General features: G+C 54.1%; 1 protein-coding gene across 3 annotated transcripts in view; it reads right to left on the bottom strand.

Moving 5' to 3' along the window:
• The window catches only part of RNF170 (ring finger protein 170), a 63,208-nt gene that overhangs the window by 16,777 nt on the left and 25,972 nt on the right, over positions 1-20,459 (bottom strand). The gene's annotated exons all lie outside the window — the stretch shown is intronic.

Raw genomic sequence — 20,459 nt, 5'->3', positions numbered from 1 at the left:
CCAATTGGGAGACCCAGACAATTGGGTGTATAGGCTATGCCTCCGGAGGCCGCACAAAGTATTACACTAAAAGTGTAAAGCCCCTCCCCTTCTGCCTATACACCCCCCGTGCTCCCACGGGCTCCTCAGTTTTGGTGCAAAAGCAAGAAGGAGGAAAGAAATTATAAACTGGTTTAAAGTAAATTCAATCCGAAGGAATAATCGGAGAACTGAAACCATTCAACATGAACAACATGTGTACACAAAAAAACAGGGGCGGGTGCTGGGTCTCCCAATTGGAGCTAGAAGAAAAGGAATTTACGGTAAGTAAACAAAATTCCCTTCTTCTTTGTCGCTCCATTGGGAGACCCAGACAATTGGGACGTCCAAAAGCAGTCCCTGGGTGGGTAAATAATACCTCATAATAGAGCCATAACGGCTCCGTCCTACAGGTGGGCAACCGCCGCCTGAAGGACTCGCCTACCTAGGCTGGCATCCGCCGAAGCATAGGTATGCACCTGATAGTGTTTCGTGAAAGTGTGCAGGCTCGACCAGGTAGCTGCCTGACACACCTGCTGAGCCGTAGCCTGGTGCCGCAAGGCCCAGGACGCTCCCACGGCCCTGGTAGAATGGGCCTTCAGCCCTGAGGGAACCGGAAGCCCCGAGGAACGATAAGCTTCGAGAATTGGTTCCTTGATCCACCGAGCCAGGGTTGATTTGGAAGCTTGTGTCCCTTTACGCTGGCCAGCGACAAGGACAAAGAGTGCATCCGAGCGGCGCAGGGGCGCCGTACGAGAAATGTAGAATCTGAGTGCTCTCACCAGATCTAACAAGTGCAAATCCTTTTCACATTGGTGAACTGGATGAGGACAAAAAGAGGGTAAGGAGATATCCTGATTGAGATGAAAGGGGGATACCACCTTAGGGAGAAATTCCGGAACCGGACGCAGGACCACCTTGTCCTGGTGAAACACCAGGAAAGGGGCTTTGCATGACAACGCTGCTAGCTCAGACACTCTCCGAAGTGAAGTGACTGCAACTAGGAAAACCACTTTCTGCGAAAGGCGTGCGAGAGACATATCCCTCATTGGCTCGAACGGTGGTTTCTGAAGAACCATCAGCACCCTGTTCAGATCCCAGGGTTCTAACGGACGTTTGTAAGGAGGGACGATGTGACAAACCCCCTGCAGGAACGTGCGTACTTGTGGAAGTCTGGCCAGGCGCTTCTGAAAAAACACAGAGAGCGCAGAGACTTGTCCCTTAAGGGAGCCGAGCGACAAACCCTTTTCCAATCCGGATTGAAGAAAGGACAGAAAAGTGGGCAAGGCAAATGGCCAGGGAGAAAAACCCTGAGCAGAGCACCACGACAGGAATATTTTCCACGTCCTGTGGTAGATCTTGGCGGACGTTGGTTTCCTAGCCTGTCTCATAGTGGCAATGACCTCTTGAGATAATCCTGAAGACGCTAAGATCCAGGACTCAATGGCCACACAGTCAGGTTGAGGGCCGCAGAATTCAGATGGAAAAAACGGCCCTTGAGACAGCAAGTCTGGTCGGTCTGGTAGTGCCCACGGTTGGCCGACCGTGAGATGCCACAGATCCGGGTACCACGACCTCCTCGGCCAGTCTGGAGCGACGAGGATGGCGCGGCGGCAGTCGGCCCTGATCTTGCGTAACACTCTGGGCAACAGTGCCAGAGGAGGAAACACATAAGGGAGTTGAAACTGCGACCAATCCTGAACTAAGGCGTCTGCCGCCAGAGCTCTGTGATCGTGAGATCGTGCCATGAATGCCGTGACCTTGTTGTTGTGCCGGGACGCCATTAGGTCGACGTCCGGCATCCCCCAGCGGCAACAGATCTCCTGAAACACGTCCGGGTGAAGGGACCATTTCCCTGCGTCCATGCCCTGGCGACTGAGAAAGTCTGCTTCCCAGTTTTCCACGCCCGGGATGTGAACAGCGGAGATGGTGGAGGCCGTGGCTTCCACCCACATCAAAATCCGCCGGACTTCCTGGAAGGCTTGCCGACTGCGTGTTCCTCCTTGGTGGTTGATGTAAGCCACCGCTGTAGAGTTGTCCGACTGAATTCGGATCTGCTTGCCTTCCAGCCACTGCTGGAACGCTTTTAGGGCAAGATACACTGCCCTGATCTCCAGAACATTGATCTGAAGTGAGGACTCTTGCTGAGTCCACGTACCCTGAGCCCTGTGGTGGAGAAAGACTGCTCCTCACCCTGACAGACTCGCGTCCGTCGTGACCACCGCCCAGGATGGGGGTAGGAAGGATTTCCCCTTCGATAATGAAGTGGGAAGAAGCCACCACCGAAGGGAAGCTTTGGTTGCCTGAGAGAGGGAGACGTTCCTGTCGAGGGACGTCGGCTTCCTGTCCCATTTGCGTAGGATGTCCCATTGAAGAGGACGCAGGTGAAACTGCGCGAAAGGGACTGCCTCCATTGCTGCCACCATCTTCCCCAGGAAGTGCATGAGGCGCCTCAAGGGGTGCGACTGACCCTGAAGGAGAGATTGCACCCCCGTCTGTAGTGAACGCTGCTTGTTCAGCGGAAGCTTCACTATCGCTGAGAGGGTATGAAACTCCATGCCAAGATATGTCAGCGATTGGGCCGGTGTCAGATTTGACTTTGGAAAATTGATGATCCACCCGAAACTCTGGAGAGTCTCCAGAGTAGCGGTGAGGCTGTGCTGGCATGCCTCTTGAGAGGGAGCCTTGACCAGCAGATCGTCTAAGTAAGGGATCACCGAGTGACCCTGAGAGTGGAGGACCGCCACTACTGCAGCCATGACCTTGGTGAAAACCCGTGGGGCTGTCGCCAGGCCGAACGGCAGTGCCACGAACTGAAGGTGTTCGTCTCCTATGGCGAAGCGCAGGAAGCGCTGATGCTCTGGAGCAATCGGTACGTGGAGATAAGCATCTTTGATATCGATCGATGCAAGGAAATCTCCTTGGGACATTGAGGCGATGACGGAGCGGAGGGATTCCATCCGGAACCGCCTGGTCTTTACGTGTTTGTTGAGCAGTTTTAGGTCCAGGACAGGACGGAAAGACCCGTCCTTCTTTGGAACCACAAACAGGTTGGAGTAAAAACCGTGACCCTGTTGCTGAAGAGGAACGGGGACCACCACTCCTTCTGCCTTCAGAGTGCCCAGCGCCTGCCGAAGAGCATCGGCTCGCTCGGGAGGCGGAGATGTTCTGAAAAATCGAGTCGGAGGACGAGAGCTGAACTCTATCCTGTAACCGTGAGACAGGATGTCTCTCACCCAACGGTCTTTTACCTGTGGCAGCCAAATGTCGGAAAAGCGGGAGAGCCTGCCACCGACCGAGGATGCGGTGTGAGGAGGCCGTAAGTCATGAGGAAGCCGCCTTGGTAGCGGCACCTCCAGCGGTCTTTTTAGGGCGTGACTTAGACCGCCATGGATCGAAGTTCCTCTGATCCTTCTGAGGCCTTTTGTACGAGGAGAATTGGGACCTAATTTTGGTTTGGCCTGGGGTAAGGATGTTTCCTTTCCCTTGGATTGTTTGATGATCTCATCCAGTCTCTCACCAAACAAACGGTCGCCAGAAAATGGCAAACCGGTTAAGGACTTTTTGGAAGCCGAATCTGCCTTCCATTCCCGTAGCCACAAGGCCCTGCGTATTGCCACCGAATTGTCGGCTGCAACCGCCGTACGGCTCGCAGAGTCCAGGACAGCATTAATAGCGTAGGACGCAAATGCCGACGTTTGAGAAGTTATTCACGCCACTTGCGGCGCAGACGTACGTGTGAGTGCGTCAATTTGCGCTTGACCCGCTGAGATAGCTTGGAGTGCCCATACGGCTGCGAATGCTGGAGCAAAAGACGCGCCGATAGCCTCATAGATGGATTTCAACCAGAGCTCCATCTGTCTGTCAGTGGCATCCTTGAGCGAAGCCCCATCTTCAACTGCAACTAAGGATCTAGCCGCCAGTCTGGAGATTGGAGGATCCACCTTGGGACACTGAGTCCAGCCCTTGACCACGTCAGGGGGGAAGGGATAACGTGTATCCTTAAGGCGCTTGGAAAAACGCTTATCTGGACAAACTCGGTGTTTCTGGACTGCCTCTCTGAAATCGGAGTGATCCAGAAACATACTCGTTGTACGCTTGGGGAACCTGAAACGGAATTTCTCCTGCTGAGAGGCTGACTCCTCCGCTGAAGGAGCCGAGGGAGAAATATCCAGCATTTGATGTATGGACGCGATAAGATCATTCACTATGGCGTCACCATCAGGAGTATCAAGGTTCAGAGCGGCCTCAGGATCAGAATCCTGATCAGCTACCTCCGCTTCATCATACAGAGAGTCATCCCTCTGAGACCCTGAACAATGTGATGAGGTCGAGGGGATTTCCCAGCGAGCTCGCTTAGGCGGTCTGGGACTGCGGTCCGTGTTAGAGACCTCACCCTGGGATCTATGAGACACCCCGGGGGAACATTGTTGTTCCAACTGAGGGGAACCAGGGGGCAGTGATTCCACAGTGCCCATGGTCTGAGATACCGGTCTGGACTGCAAGGCTTCTAGAATCTTAGCCATAGTCTCAGAAAGTCTGTCAGTAAAAACTGCAAACTCCGTCCCTGTCACCTGGACAGTGTTAGCTGGTTGTTCCCCCTGGGCCCCCCTTAGCAGAGGCTCCGGCTGAGTAAGTGCCACAGGGGCCGAGCAGTGCACACAATGAGGGTCAGTGGAACCTGCCGGTAGCGAGGTTGTACATGCGGCGCAGGCAGCATAGTAAGCCTGTGTTTTGGCACCCCTGCTTCTTGTGGGCGCCATGTTGTTGTCTCCTTTGAGCAACACAACAGGGTATATAGCCAGAATCAACTGTGCACCATACAGTGTAAAGTATAGCCTGTAAACATATAAACTATAATTACACTTCTGCACAAGTGGGGCCAGCACCTCAGGTGCTGCTTACCGCCCGCTTAAAGCGGTTGTGTGGCCATCAGAATCCCTGCCTGGGTCCCCCAGAGTTTGTCTCCCCTCTGCAGCGTCCGAGGAGCTGACAGGAATGGCTGCCGGCGTCCTGAGGAGAGGAGGGAGCCGTGGGCGTGACCCAGAAAGTGCGGGAACTGGTGCCCCACTGTGCACAGTGAGGGGGTGAAGTATGCAAAGCATGCTCCAGCCCTCAGTGCTGCCGTGCTGTACAGCGTCCCGCCCTTCCCCTGACTGGCAGGGCTGGGGGCGGGAAGAAAAAGAGACTAGGCCCAAAAGCCGGGGACTCGAGTTATAAGCGCGGCCGCCGTATAAGCGCGGCCGGCGCAGAGTCCCCGGCGCACCAACAGTCCCAGCCGCGCCTCAGTAATAACAATGGCAGCGGCGGTCAGTGCGGTAGTCCCCATACACAAACACACTCAGCGACGCTGCAGTGTATAATGGCACAAACGCGGTCAGCGCCGCGGTCCCCGGTGCACTAGCACACCCAGCAATGCTGGAGTGTTGCTGTGCGCGGTCCCCACGGGGACACAGAGTACCTCAAAGTAGCAGGGCCATGTCCCTGAACGATACTCGGCTCCTATCCAGCAGGGTCCTCAGGAGCTGTGGATGGAGCACGGTCTCAGTGCCTGGAGACCGTTAGGATCCCACTTCACCCAGAGCCCTAAGGGGGATGGGGAAGGAAAACAGCATGTGGGCTCCAGCCTCCGTACCCGCAATGGATACCTCAACCTTAACAACACCGCCGACAAGAGTGGGGTGAGAAGGGAGCATGCTGGGGGCCCTATATGGGCCCACTTTTCTTCCATCCGACATAGTCAGCAGCTGCTGCTGACTAATCTGTGGAGCTATGCGTGCATGTCTGCCTCCTTCGCACAAAGCAAAAAACTGAGGAGCCCGTGGGAGCACGGGGGGTGTATAGGCAGAAGGGGAGGGGCTTTACACTTTTAGTGTAATACTTTGTGCGGCCTCCGGAGGCATAGCCTATACACCCAATTGTCTGGGTCTCCCAATGGAGCGACAAAGAAAAGGAATTTACGGTAAGTAAACAAAATTCCCTTCTTCTTTGTCGCTCCATTGGGAGACCCAGACAATTGGGACGTCCAAAAGCAGTCCCTGGGTGGGTAAAAGAATACCTCGATAAAAAGAGCCGAAAAACGACCCCCTCTTACAGGTGGGCAACAGCCGCCTGGAGGACTCGCCTACCTAGACTGGCGTCTGCCGAAGCATAGGTATGCACCTGATAGTGTTTCGTGAAAGTGTGCACACTAGACCAGGTAGCTGCCTGACACACCTGCTGAGCCGTAGCCCGGTGCCGCAATGCCCAGGACGCACCCACGGCTCTGGTAGAATGGGCTTTCAGCCCTGAAGGAATCGGAAGCCCAGAAGAACGGTAGGCTTCAAGAATCGGTTCCTTGATCCACCGAGCCAAGGTTGACTTGGAAGCCTGCGAACCCTTACGCTGGCCAGCGACAAGGACAAAGAGCGCATCTGAACGGCGCAGGGGCGCCGTGCGAGACACGTAGAACCGGAGTGCCCTCACTAGATCTAATGAGTGCAAATCCTTTTCACATTGGTGAATTGGATTAGGGCAAAATGAAGGTAAGGAGATATCCTGATTGAGATGAAAAGGGGATACCACCTTAGGGAGAAATTCCGGGACAGGACGCAGAACCACCTTATCCTGGTGAAAAACCAGGAAGGGGGCTTTGCATGACAGCGCTGCAAGCTCCGACACTCTTCGGAGTGATGTAACTGCCACTAGAAATGCCACCTTCTGCGAAAGACGTGATAAAGAAACATCCCGCAGCAGCTCGAAAGGTGGTTTCTGAAGAGCCGTTAGCACCCTGTTAAGGTCCCAGGGTTCCAGCGGACGCTTGTAAGGTGGGACTATGTGGCAAACTCCCTGCAGGAACGTGCGGACCTGCAGAAGCCTGGCCAGGCGCTTTTGAAAAATACGGAGAGCGCAGATACTTGTCCCTTGAGAGAGCCGAGTGACAAACCCTTGTCCATTCCGGATTGAAGGAATGAAAGAAAAGTGGGTAAGGCAAACGGCCAGGGAGTAAACCCATTATCAGAGCACCAGGATAAGAAGATCCGCCAAGATCTATAATAGATCTTGGCGGACGTTGGTTTCCTGGCCTGTCTCATAGTGACAATGACATCCTGAGATAATCCTGAAGACGCTAGGAGCCAGGACTCAATGGCCACACAGTCAGGTTGAGGGCCACAGAATTCAGATGGAAAAACGGCCCTTGTGACAGCAAGTCTGGGCGGTCTGGAAGCGCCCAGGGTTGACCCACCGTGAGATGCCACAGATCCGGGTACCACGATCGCCTCGGCCAATCTGAAGCGACGAGAATGGCGCGACGACAGTCGGACCTGATCTTGCGTAACACTCTGGGCAGCATCGCCAGAGGAGGAAACACATAAGGCAGTCGGAACTGCGACCAGTCCTGAACTAACGCGTCCGCCGCCAGAGCTCTGTGATCCTGAGACCGTGCCATGAATGCCGGGACTTTGTTGTTGTGCCGTGACGCCATGAGATCGACGTCCGGCGTTCCCCAGCGGCGACAGATCTCTCGAAACACGTCTGGGTGAAGAGACCATTCCCCCGCGTCCATGCCCTGACGACTGAGAAAATCTGCTTCCCAGTTTTCTACGCCCGGGATGTAAACTGCGGAGATCGTGGAGGCTGTGGCTTCCACCCACTGCAGAATCCACCTGACTTCCTGGAAGGCCTGACGACTGCGCGTGCCGCCCTGCTGGTTGATGTATGCGACGGCAGTGGCGTTGTCCGACTGTATACGGATCTGTCTGCCCTCCAGCCACCGATGGAAAGCCAATAGGGCTAGATACACTGCCCTTATCTCCAGAACATTGATCTGAAGGGAAGACTCTACCGGAGTCCAGGTTCCCTGAGCCCTGTGGTGGAGGAAAACCGCTCCCCACCCTGACAGGCTCGCGTCCCTGGTGACCACAGCCCAGGTTGGGGGTAGGAAGGATTTTCCTTGCGAAAGAGAATTGGGAAGGAGCCACCACTGAAGAGACGTCTTGGTTGCAAGGGACAGAGAGACGTGCCTGTCGAGGGAAGTCGACCTCCTGTCCCATTTGCGGAGAATGTCCCATTGGAGTGGCTGCAGATGGAATTGCGCGAACGGCACTGCCCCCATCGCTGCCACCATCTTCCCCAGGAAGTGCATGAGGCGCCTCAAGGGGTGTGACTGACCCCAAAGAAGAGAATGCACCCCTGCCTGCAGAGAAAGCTGTTTGTCCAGCGGTAGCTTGACTACCGCTGACTGTGTATGAAACTCCATCCCGAGGTAAGTCAGTGATTGGGTCGGTGTCAACTTGGATTTTGGGAAGTTGATTATCCACCCGAACTGGAGAGTCGCCAGAGCGACGGTAAGGCTGTGTTGACACGCCACCCGAGAAGGTGCCCTGACTAGGAGATCGTCTAAGTAGGGAAGCACCGAGTGGCCCTGAGAGAGTGTAGGACCGCCACAACGGATGCCATGACTTTGGTGAACACCCGTGGGGCTGTCGCCAGGCCGAAAGGCAATGCCACGAACTGAAGGTGTTCGTCCCCGATGGCGAAACGCAAGAAGCGTTGATGTTCGGGTGCGATCGGCACATGGAGATAAGCATCTTTGATGTCGATCGATGCTAGGAAGTCTCCTTGTGACATCGAGGCGATGACCGAGCGGAGAGATTCCATCCGAAACCGTCTGGTGCTCACATGTCTGTTGAGTAGTTTGAGGTTCAGAACGGGACGGAATGATACGTCCTTCTTTGGCACCACGAACAAGTTGGAGTAAAAGCCGCAACCATGTTCCTGAGGGGGAACAGGGATCACAACTCCTGTCTTCAGAGCGTCCACTGCCTGAAAAAGTGCGTCGGCCCGAGCGGGGGGCGGAGAGGTTCTGAAGAAACGAGTCGGAGGACGAGAGCTGAACTCTATCCTGTAACCGTGAGACAGAATGTCTCTCACCCATCGGTCTTGAACATGTGGCCACCAGGCGTCGGAAAAGTGGGAGAGCCTGCCACCGACCGAGGATGCGGTTCGGGGATGCCGAGAGTCATGAGGAGGCCGCCTTGGAGGCAGTGCCTCCGGCGGCCTTTTGGGGGCGTGACTTAGACCGCCACGCATAGGAGTTCCTCTGGCCTTTCTCCGGCCTGCTGGACGAAGAGGATTGGGACTTGGCGGAGGGACGAAAGGACCGAAACCTCGATTGAATTTTCTGTTGCTGAGGTCTCTTAGGTTTGGACTGGGGTAAGGCGGAGTCCTTTCCCTTGGATTCCTTAATAATCTCATCCAATCGTTCGCCAAACAATCGGTCGCCAGAAAACGGCAAACCGGTTAAGAACCTCTTGGAGGCCGAGTCTGCCTTCCATTCGCGCAGCCACATGGCCCTGCGGACTGCCACAGAATTAGCGGATGCCACCGCTGTACGGCTAGCAGAGTCTAGGACTTGAGAAGTCAGACGCAACCTGCGGAGCAGAATTACGTGTGACTGCATTAATCTCAGCCAGACAAGCTGAGATAGCTTGGAGTGCCCACACGGCTGCAAAGGCCGGGGCAAAAGACGCGCCCGTGGCTTCATAGATGGATTTCACCAGGAGCTCTATCTGCCTGTCAGTGGCATATTTTAGCGATGAACCATCTGCAACCGAGACCACAGATCTAGCCGCCAATCTAGAGACTGGAGGATCCACCTTGGGACATTGAGCCCAACCCTTAACTACGTCAGAGGGGAAGGGGTAACATGTGTCAGTAAGGCGCTTAGTAAAGCGCTTGTCCGGAACCGCTCTGGGCTTCTGGACAGCATCTCTGAAGTTAGAGTGATCGAAAAAAGCACTCCGTGTACATTTGGGGAACCGAAACTGGTGTTTCTCCTGTTGAGAAGCCGACTCCTCTACAGGTGGAGGCGGGGGAGACAGATCCAACACCTGGTTGATGGACGAGATAAGATCATTTACTAAGACGTCAGGTTCAGAGCCCTGAGCTGCGACGTCCGCCTCGTCCTCCAGAGAGTCCTCAAGCTGGGAACCCGAGCAGCGTGAAGAAGTCGGGGAAGATTCCCAGCGAGCCCGCTTAGCCGGTCTGGGACTGTGGTCCGGGCAGGAGTCCTCCGCGTGGGACCTAGGGCCCAACCTGGGAGCGCGCTGCGGCGCGGACCGAGAGGGGCCTGGAGGCGACGATCCAACAGGGACCGGGGCCTGTGTAAGGACCGGTCTGGACTGCAAAGGTTCTAGCAGCTTGGCAGACCATTTGTCCATAGACTGAGCCATGGATTGTGAAAGTGACTCAGAGAGTTTCTCAGCAAAAGCAGCAAACTCTGTCCCTGCCGCCTGGACAGGGGGAGCAGGGGGGTCTACCTGAGCCGAGGGGCCCACTAGTGACCGAGGCTCCGGCTGAGCAAGCGAAACAGGGGCCGAGCATTGCTCACAGTGAGGGTAGGTGGAACCCGCAGGTAACATAGCCCCACAAGAGGTACAGGTCGCAAAGAAGGGAATTTTGTTTACTTACCGTAAATTCCTTTTCTTCTAGCTCCAATTGGGAGACCCAGACAATTGGGTGTATAGCTACTGCCTCCGGAGGCCACACAAAGTACTACACTTAAAAGTGTAAGGCCCCTCCCCTTCTGGCTATACACCCCCCCGTGGGATCACGGGCTCCTCAGTTTTAGTGCAAAAGCAAGAAGGAGGAAAGCCAATAACTGTTTTAAATACAAATTCAACCCGAGAAACAACCTCGGAGAACTGAACTGTTCAACATGAACAACATGTGCACCCGAAAAAAACAAACTTCCTAAGAAAACAGGGCGGGTGCTGGGTCTCCCAATTGGAGCTAGAAGAAAAGGAATTTACGGTAAGTAAACAAAATTCCCTTCTTCTTTGTCGCTCCTAATTGGGAGACCCAGACAATTGGGACGTCCAAAAGCAGTCCCTGGGTGGGTAAAAGAATACCTCGTGATAGGGCCGTCAAACAGCCCTTTCCTACAGGTGAGCCACCGCCGCCTGAAGGACTTGTCTACCTAGGCCGGCATCCGCCGAAGCGTAGGTATGCACCTGATAATGCTTGGTAAAAGTGTGCAGACTCGACCAGGTAGCCGCCTGGCACACCTGCTGAGCCGTAGCCTGGTGCCGTAATGCCCAGGACGCACCCACGGCTCTGGTAGAATGGGCCTTCAGTCCTGATGGAATCGGAAGCCCAGCAGAACGGTAGGTGTGAAGAATTGGTTCCTTGATCCAACGCGCAAGGGTGGATTTGGAAGCTTGCGACCCTTTACGCTGACCAGCGACAAGGACAAAGAGTGCATCCGAGCGGCGCAGAGGCGCCGTGCGGGAAATGTAGATCCTGAGTGCTCTCACCAGATCCAATGAATGCAAACCTTTTTCAAATTGGTGAACTGGATGCGGACACAAAGACTGTAAAGTGATATCTTGATTGAGATGAAAGGAAGATACCACCTTGGGAAGAAATTCTGGAATTGGACGCAGAACTACCTTGTCCTGGTGAAACACCAGGAATGGAGATCTGCATGATAACGCCGCCAGCTCGGACACTCTCCGAAGAGACGTGACCGCCACTAGAAAGGCCACTTTCTGTGAAAGACGAGAAAGGGAAACCTCCTTCATAGGCTCGAAAGGCGGCTTTTGGAGAGCAATTAGAACCTTGTTCAGGTCCCAGGGCTCCAACGGCCGCTTGTAAGGGGGGACGATATGACAAACCCCTTGTAGGAACATGCGTACCTGAGGAAGTCGCGCCAGGCGTTTCTGAAAAAATACGGATAGCGCGGAGACTTGACCCTTAAGGGAGCCAAGCGACAAACCTTTTTCCAACCCAGACTGCAGGAAGGAAAGAAAAGTAGGCAATGCAAAAGGCCAGGGAGAAACTCCCTGAGCAGAGCACCAAGATAGGAATATCCTCCACGTCCTGTGGTAGATCTTGGCGGAGGATGGCTTCCTAGCCTGTCTCATGGTGGCAACCACTTCATGAGATAAACCTGAGGCCGCTAGGATCCAGGACTCAATGGCCACACAGTCAGGTTCAGGGCCGCAGAATTCAGATGGAAAAACGGCCCTTGAGACAGCAAGTCTGGACGGTCTGGTAGTGCCCACGGATGGCCTACCGTGAGGTGCCACAGATCCGGGTACCACGACCTCCTTGGCCAGTCTGGAACGACGAGAATGGCGCGGCGGCAGTCGGACCTGATTTTGCGGAGCACTCTGGGCAACAATGCCAGAGGTGGGAACACATACGGTAGCCGGAACTGCGACCAATCTTGAACTAAGGCGTCTGCCGCCAGAGCTCGGTGATCGTGAGACCGTGCCATGAAAACCGGGACCTTGTTGTTGTGCCGTGACGCCATCAGGTCGACGTCCGGCATCCCCCAGCGGCGACAGATCTCCTGAAACACGTCCGGGTGAAGAGACCATTCCCCTGCGTCCATGCCCTGGCGACTGAGAAAGTCTGCTTCCCAGTTTTCTACGCCTGGGATGTGAACTGCGGATATGGTGGATGCCGTGTCTTCCACCCACGTCAGAATCCGCCGGACTTCCTGGAAGGCTTGCCGACTGCGTGTTCCCCCTTGGTGGTTGATGTATGCCACCGCTGTGGAGTTGTCCGACTGAATTCGGATCTGGTTGCCTTCCAGCCACTGTTGGAAGGCTTGTAGGGCAAGATAGACTGCTCTGATCTCCAGAACATTGATCTGAAGGGTGGACTCTTTCCGAGTCCACGTACCTTGAGCCCTGTGGTGGAGAAACACTGCTCCCCACCCTGATAGACTCGCATCTGTCGTGACCACCGCCCAGGATGGGGGTAGGAACGACTTTCCTTTTGACAATGAGGTGGGAAGAAGCCACCACCGGAGAGATTCCTTGGCTGCCTGAGAGAGGGAGACCTCCCTGTCGAGGGACGTCGACTTCCCGTCCCATTGGCGGAGAATGTCCCATTGTAGTGGACGCAGATGAAACTGCGCAAAAGGAACTGCTTCCATTGCTGCTACCATCTTCCCTAGGAAGTGCATGAGGCGCCTCAAGGGGTGCGACTGGCCCTGAAGGAGAGATTGCACCCCTGTCTGTAGTGAACACTGTTTGTCCAGTGGAAGTTTCACTATCGCTGAGAGAGTATGAAACTCCATGCCAAGATATGTTAGTGATTGGGTCGGGGTTAGATTTGACTTTGAAAAGTTGATAATCCACCCAAAACTCTGGAGAGTCTTCAGTGCCACGTTCAGGCTGTGTTGGCATGCCTCTTGAGAGGGTGCCTTGATAAGTAGATCGTCCAAATACGGGATCACGGAGTGACCTTGCGAGTGCAGGACTGCTACTACTGCTGCCATGACCTTGGTGAAGACCCGAGGGGCTGTCGCCAGCCCGAAAGGTAGAGCTACGAACTGCAGGTGTTCGCTTCCTATAACGAAGCGTAGAAAACGCTGATGCTCTGGCGCAATTGGCACGTGGAGATAAGCATCCTTGATGTCTATTGATGCTAGGAAATCTCCTTGAGACATTGAGGCGATAACGGAGCGGAGAGATTCCATCCGGAACCTCCTGGTTTTTACGTGTTTGTTGAGCAGCTTTAGATCCAGGACGGGACGGAACGACCCGTCTTTCTTTGGCACCACAAACAAATTGGAGTAAAAACCGTGACCTTGTTCCTGAAGAGGAACAGAAGTCACCACTCCTTCCGCCTTTAGAGCGGACACCGCTTGTAGCAGAGCATCGGCTCGGTCGGGCGGTGGAGAAGTTCTGAAGAAGCGAGTTGGAGGACGAGAGCTGAACTCTATCCTGTACCCGTGAGACAGAATGTCTCCAAAGCGGGAGAGCCTGCCACCGACCAAGGATGCGGAGAGAGGAGGCTGAGAGTCATGAGGAAGCCGTCTTGGTAACGGTTCTTCCGGCTGGCTTTTTTGGGCGTGATTGAGTCCGCCAAGAATCTGAGCCCCTCTGATCCTTTTGAGTCCTTTTGGACGAGTAGAATTGGGACCTGCCTGAGCCTCGAAAGGACCGAAAACCAGACTGTCCCCTCCTCTGTTGGGGTTTGTTTTGTCTGGGCTGAGGTAAGGATGAATCCTTACCCTTGGAGTGTTTAATGATTTCATCCAAACGCTCACCAAACAATCGGTCACGAGAAAAAGGCAAACTGGTTAAGCACTTCTTGGAAGAAGAATCTGCCTTCCATTCTCTCAACCACAGGGCTCTGCGTAAAACCACAGAGTTGGCTGACGCCACCGCCGTACGGCTCGTAGAGTCTAGGACAGCATTAATCGCGTAAGACGCGAATGCAGACATTTGAGAGGTCAAGGGTGCCACCTGCGGAGCAGATGTACGTGTGACCGTGTCGACCTGTGTAAGGCCAGCTGAAATAGCTTGGAGTGCCCATACGGCTGCGAATGCTGGCGCCAACGACGCTCCAATCGCTTCATAGATGGATTTTAACCAGAGCTCCATCTGTCTGTCAGTGGCATCTTTAAGTGCCGCCCCATCTTCCACTGCAACTAGAGATCTGGCTGCAAGCCTGGAGATTGGAGGGTCCACCTTGGGACACTGTGTCCAGCCCTTGACCACGTCAGGGGGAAAAGGATAGCGTGTATCTTTAAGCCGTTTGGAAAAACGCTTATCTGGATAAGCGTGGTGTTTCTGAATTGCGTCTCTAAAGTCAGAGTGGTCCAGAAAAGTGCTTAATTTACGCTTGGGATACCTGAAATGGAATTTCTCCTGCTGTGAAGCTGCCTCCTCCGCAGGAGGGGCTGGTGGAGAAATATCTAACATCTTATTGATGGACGCTATAAGATCATTCACTATGGCGTCACCATCCGGGGTATCTAGATTGAGAGCGGCCCCAGCATCAGACTCCTGATCAGTTACATCCGCCTCATCACACAGAGAGTCGTCCCGCTGGGACCCTGACCAGTGTGATGAAGTTGAGGGTCGCTCATAGCGAGCCCGCTTAGGTTGTCTGGGACTGTCGTCCGAGTCAGACCCGTCACCCTGGGGTGCATGTGACACCCCCGGAGCTAGGAAGTGGTCCAGCTGAGGGGGACCAGGGGGCAATGATTCCACAGTGCCCATGGTCTGAGTTACTGGTCTAGACTGCAATGTTTCAAGAATTTTAGACATAGTCATAGACAATCTGTCAGCAAAAGCTGCAAACTCCGTCCCTGTCACCTGGACAGCATTCACAGGTGGTTCTCCCTGGGTCACCTCTAGCAGCGGCCCCGGCTGAGCAATTGCCACAGGGGCCGAGCACTGCACACAATGGGGGTCAGTGGAACCTGCCGGTAGAGTAGCCCCACATGCGGTACAAGCAGCATATAAAGTCCGTGCCTTGGCACTTTTGCTTTTTGCGGACGACATGCTGTTGTCTCCTTGAGAAATCTAAGGAGGGTATATAGCAGAAAATCACCAGCGACTGTACAGTGCAAAGTATTGCCAGCACAAAATACAAAGTACACTATGGCACAAGTGGGGGAGAGCCCTTGAGGGCTGCTTACCGCCCGCTGAAAAGCGGGTGTGAGGTCGTAGAATCCCTTGTCTGAGTCTCCCCGTCTCCCCTCTGCAGCTCAGCGTGCAGGCAGGAATGGCTGCCGGCGTCCTGTGAAGAGGGGCGGACCGTGGGCGTCACAAACAAAAGTGCGGGAAACTGCGTCCCACTGTGCCTAGTGTGAGGGCTGGAGTATGTAAAACAGACTCCAGCTCTTAGCGCTGCTGGTCTGTACAGCGTCCCGCCCTCCTCCTGACTGTCAGGTCTGGGGGCGGGAACGATACAAACTAGGCCGCAAAAGCCGGGGACTGTAGTAATCTAGCGCGGCCGTCATATATGCACGGCCAGCGCGGAAGTCCCCGGCGCACCACAAATCCCAGCCGCGACGCAGTAAAAACTGACCCCCGCGGCCGGATCGGCCGATCGTACTAAGTCACCTCACTCAGCAGAGCTGTAGTGAGTAACGGCACAAGCGCAGCAGCGCTGTTTACCCCGGCGCACTAACACACCCAGCAATGCTGCAGTGTGCGTGCGATAAGCACGGGGACACGGAGTACCTTGATGGAGCAGGGTCCTGTCCCTGAGAAAACTCCGCTCCGTATTATTATTATTATTATTATTATTTATTATTATAGCGCCATTTATTCCATGGCGCTTTACAAGTGAAAGAGGGTATACGTACAACAATCATTAACAGTACAAGACAGACTGGTATAGGAGGAGAGAGGACCCTGCCCGCGAGGGCTCACAGTCTACAGGGAATGGGTGATGGTACAATAGGTGAGGACAGAGCTGGTTGCACAGTGGTCTACTGGGCTGAGGGCTATTGTAGGTTGTAGGCTTGTTGGAAGAGGTGGGTCTTGAGGTTCCTCTTGAAGCTTTCCACGGTAGGGGAGAGTCTGATGTGCTGAGGTAGAGCGTTCCAGAGTATGGGGGATGCACGGGAGAAATCTTGTACACGATTGTGGGAAGAGGAAATAAGAGAGGAGCAGAGAAGGAGATCTTGTGAGGATCTAAGGTTGCGTGCAGGTAGGTACTGGGAGACTAGGTCACAGATGTAGGGAGGAGACAGGTTGTGCATGGCTTTGTATGTCATGGTTAATGTTTTGAACTGGAGTCGTTGGGCGATGGGAAGCCAGTGAAGGGATTGGCAGAGTGGCGAGGCTGGGGAGTAGCGAGGGGAGAGGTGGATTAAGCGGGCTGCAGAGTTTAGGATAGATTGGAGGGGTGCAAGAGTGTAGGAAGGGAGGCCAGAGAGCAGGAGGTTGCAGTAGTCGAGGCGGGAGATGATGAGGGCATGCACTAATGTTTTTGAAGATTCTTGGTTAAGAAAAGCACGGATCCGGGAGATATTTTTGAGTTGTAATCGGCATGTGTTGAAGAGGGCTTGGATGTGTGGCTTGAAGGATAGAGCAGAGTCGAGGGTTACTCCAAGGCAACGAGCTTGTGAGACTGGGGTGAGTGAGCAACCATCAAGTTTGATGGAAAGGCTTGTTGGAGGAGGTGAGTGAGGAGGAGGAAAGACAATAAACTCTGTTTTGTCCATGTTAAGTTTTAGGAATCGTGCAGAGAAGAAGGATGAAATAGCAGACAAACATTGTGGTATTTTGGTTAGTAGAGAGGTAATGTCAGGTCCAGAGAGGTAGATCTGTGTGTCATCGGCATAGAGATGATACTGGAAGCCGTGGGACTCTATGAGCTGTCCCAAGCCGAAGGTATAGATGGAGAACAGCAGGGGTCCAAGAACTGAGCCTTGAGGGACACCGACAGATAGGGGGCGAGCTGAGGAAGTGGTGTGAGAATCCAGCAGATCCTCCAGGGGCTGTGGATGGAGCACGGCCTCAGTGCCCGGAGACCGGTAAAGTCCCACTTCACCCAGAGCCCTAATGGGGATGGGAAAGGAATCAGCATGTGGGCTCCAGCCTCCGTACCCGCAATGGGTACCTCAACCTTAACAAACACCGCCGACAGAAAGTGGGGTGAGAAGGGAGCATGCTGGGGGCCCTCGTATGGGCCCTCTTTTCTTCCATCCGACATAGTCAGCAGCTGCTGCTGACTAAACAGTGGAGCTATGCGTGGATGTCTGGCCTCCTTCGCACAAAGCATAAAACTGAGGAGCCCGTGATCCCACGGGGGGGTGTATAGCCAGAAGGGGAGGGGCCTTACACTTTTAAGTGTAGTACTTTGTGTGGCCTCCGGAGGCAGTAGCTATACACCCAATTGTCTGGGTCTCCCAATTAGGAGCGACAAAGAAAAAACCCTTTGCTTCTTGTGGACGACATGCTGTTGTCTCCTAGGAGAGTGATCACTGAGGGTATATGGGAAAGGGTATACAGCCCGACCGAACAGAAAAATATATATATCTATTCCGGCACCCTATGGGGGACCAGCACCGGGTGACCGGTGTGGCTTACCGACCGCTAAAAAGCGGAGTGTGTGTCCTCCAGATTCCCTGCCTTAGGTCTCCCAGAGCTGCAGAGCTCTTCCCTGATAATCCTCCACCGGCAGAATGCCAAAAACATGGCTGCCGGAGCTCTCAGGGGAGGAGTGGAGCCGTGGGCGGTGCTAGAAAAAGTGCGGGAATCTGGGGTCCCCACAGTGATCAGTGAGGGGGGAGGAAACATACAGGATGCTCCTGCCCTCACATCCGACGTCAGGTCGGCAGTCCCGCCCTTACCCCTGACAGGCAGGCCCGGGGGCTACTAGGCCGCGATGAAGCCGGGGACTAAATTTAAGACTGCGGCCGACAAGCAGGCGCGGTCGGCGCGGAAGTCCGCCGGTCTTCACAAATCAGCAGCTGCTGCAGCGTCCGGGAAGAAGGCGCTCCATGCACAGTCCCCATGGGGACACAGAGTACCTTAGAGATGCAGGGCCCGGTCCCTGAGGATGAATAGACTCCTGTCCGGCAGATTCCCACAGGGGCTGCGGAGGGAGCCCGGTCCCAGTGAATGGATGACCGGTCAGGATCCCACTTCTCCCAGAGCCACTAAGGGATGGTGAAGGAAAACAGCATGAGGCTCCGGCCTTTGTACCCGCAATGGGTACCTCAACCTTAACAGCACCGCCGACATAGTGGGGTGAGAAGGGAACATGCCGGGGGCCCCGTGGGGGTCCTCTTTTCTTCCAACCGATATAACTAATCTGAGAATGCATGAGTGGATGTGTGCCTCCTTCCACACAAAGCATAAAACTGAGGAGCCCGTGATGCACAGGAGGGTGTATAGGCAGAGGGGAGGGGTTACACTTTTAAAGTGTAATACTTTGTGTGGCCTCCAGAGGCAGAAGCTATACACCCAATTGTCTGGGTCTCCCAATGGAGCGACAAAGAAATATAAATTTGGAAAGCAATGGAGGGACTGGATAAGATGTCCGGTGGTAGTCTTAGGCGGGCTTTGCACACTACGACATCGCAGGTGCGATGTCGGTGGGGTCAAATTGAAAATGACGTACTTCCGGCATCGCATGAGACATCGTAGTGTGTAAAGGCTCGATGATATGATTAACGAGCGCAAAAGCGTCGTAATCGTATCATCGGTGCAGCGTCGGCGTAATCCTTAATTACGCTGACGCGACGGTCCGGTGTTGTTCCTCGCTCCTGCGGCAGCACACATCGCTGTGTGTGAAGCCGCAGGAGCGAGGAACATCTCCTACCGGCGTCACCGCGGCTTCCGTAGAATATGCGGAAGGAAGGAGGTGGGCGGGATGTTTACATCCCACTCATCTCCGCCCCTTCGCTCCGATTGGCTGCCTGCCGTGTGACGTCGCAGTGACGCCGCACGACCCGCCCCCTTAATAAGGAGGCGGGTCGCCGGCCAGAGCGACGGTCGCAGGACAGGTGAGTCCATGTGAAGCTGCCGTAGCGATAATGTTCGCTACGGCAGCTATCACAAGGATATCGCAGTTGCGACGGGGGCGGGGACTATCGCGCTCGGCATCGCAGCATCAGCTTGCGATGTCGTAGTGTGCAAAGTGCCCCTTAGGGTACCGTCACACTTTAGCAACGCTCCAGCGATTCCACCAGCGATCTGACCTGGTCAGGATCGCTGGTGCGTCGCTACATGGTCGCTGGTGAGCTGTCAATCAGGCAGATCTCACTAGCGACCAGTGACTAGCCCCCAGCCACCTGCGACGTGTGGAAGCGATGCTGCGCTTGGTCATTAAGGTAAATATCAGGTAACCAAGCGCTTGGTTACCCGATATTTACCTTGGTTACCAGCGCACACCGCTTAGCGCTGGCTCCCTGCACTCCTAGCCAGAGTACACATCGGGTTAATAAGCAAACCGCTTTACTTATTTACCCGATGTGTACTCCGGCTACTTGTGCAGATAGCAGGGAGCCGGCAATGACAGCCTAAGAGCGGCGGACGCTAGTAACCAAGGTAAATATCGGGTAACTAAGCAAAGGGCTTCGCTTCGGTACCAGATATTTACCTTGGTTACAGCTTACCGCAGGCTGCCAGACGCCAGCTCCCTGCTCCCTGCACATTCAGATCGTTATCTCCCGCTGTCAAACACAGCGATGTGTGCTTCACAGCGGGAGAGCAATGTCCAAAAAATGAACCAGCACTGTGTGTAACGAGCAGCGATCTCACAGCAGGGGCCAGATCGCTGCTCAGTGTCACACACAGCGAGATCGCTATGTGAGAAGTACCCCTTAGATGTGTTGGCCAATGACGTGATTTTCAACTCTTTGGAACTCTGAATGACCTAAAACAATACTACTATGTTAGATAGAGAAGGTAGATATTATTGTAAAGTTCCCACCAACTCTTTACTCAACTAATATACTGAATTGTAAATGTGCACACCATATCGGTGTAATATTCGCATGTGTATAATGCAAATTAAGATTTAAAAAAAAACAAAAAACAAAAGAAGTTTTTCCTTAGCATATTGGATTTGTAGTGATTATAATATCTATAGCAAATAATATAGCAGATGAAACCATGAGAAGTCATAGATGTTTCGCTAGCAGATCTAGAACCAGTAAAAGGAAAAATGTTCTAAGATGCTAAACTAAAAAT

The sequence above is a fragment of the Anomaloglossus baeobatrachus genome, chromosome 1, assembly GCF_048569485.1.
Source record: "Anomaloglossus baeobatrachus isolate aAnoBae1 chromosome 1, aAnoBae1.hap1, whole genome shotgun sequence".
NCBI classification, from domain to species: domain Eukaryota; kingdom Metazoa; phylum Chordata; class Amphibia; order Anura; family Aromobatidae; genus Anomaloglossus; species Anomaloglossus baeobatrachus.
The sequence above is the reverse complement of the archived record's forward strand: the minus strand, read 5'-3'. Positions and strand labels throughout refer to the sequence as shown.